Below are 921 nucleotides of genomic sequence, written 5' to 3'. Positions count from 1 at the left end.
TTGATTTTTTTTTTAATTTTTTTTTTTGTTCGTCTTTTTTTTTTAATTTTTTTTTTTTTTTAAATTCATTTATTTATTTTAATTATTTATTTTTTTTTTGGAAGTTCCTGGGAAGACTTTATCTGCCGGAGCAGAGTTTCCTGCTCTGGAGCTGGAAGGCTCCGTGCGGAAACCGCCCCGGTGCCGCGTTCCCGGGGAAAGGGAGGACGAACGGATGCGGGGGGGAAGCTAAAAATAACCCCCTCCCCATCACCCCGTCCGCCTCTTCCCACTCTGGAAAAATCCCATGGGAAACTCTTTAAGTTCGTAGGGAAGCGGGCGAAGGCGGCGGCGGCTCCCAAAATCCCGGCAAAGCAAGGAATTTTTGCCCCAAATCCCAACGGAGGTGGGAGGATTTGGGCTGTTGGGGGAGCATCATTCCGCAGCTCTTTTCCCCTTCCCTGCATCCCAAATCCCGAGCATCCCTGGGGATGGATGGGCGGGATGCGGGGATGGAGCCGCCGGCGACATTCCACTCGGGAAAAGGGGGGGGGGGAAAACCCCACTCCACCCGGCACAGCTCCGATCTCGCCTGAGCCGATTAATTTTCCGGCTGAGCCGGATGGATAAAGACGGGGAATAATCTTCCCCCAGAGCGGAGCATCCTTCTGCGGCACGCGGGACCCGATCCGATCCCATCGCATCCTCCCGGAATGGGGTGGGGAGGGGTCTGGGATAGAGGGGACACCGGGATTTGGGATGGGATATTTGGGATGAGGGGGTTGGGGTGGGATGGGATAAAATGAGATGATGAGGTGGGATATTTGGGATGAGGTGGGATATTTGGGGTGAGGTGGGATATTTGGGATGAGGTGGGTTGGGGATGGGATGGGATATTTGGGATGGGATATTTGGGATGGGATGAGACAGGATGGGATGAGA

Source organism: Charadrius vociferus, unplaced genomic scaffold (genome assembly GCF_000708025.1).
Source record: "Charadrius vociferus isolate BGI_N301 unplaced genomic scaffold, ASM70802v2 scaffold3775, whole genome shotgun sequence".
Lineage (NCBI taxonomy): Eukaryota > Metazoa > Chordata > Aves > Charadriiformes > Charadriidae > Charadrius > Charadrius vociferus.
The sequence above is the reverse complement of the archived record's forward strand: the minus strand, read 5'-3'. Positions refer to the sequence as shown.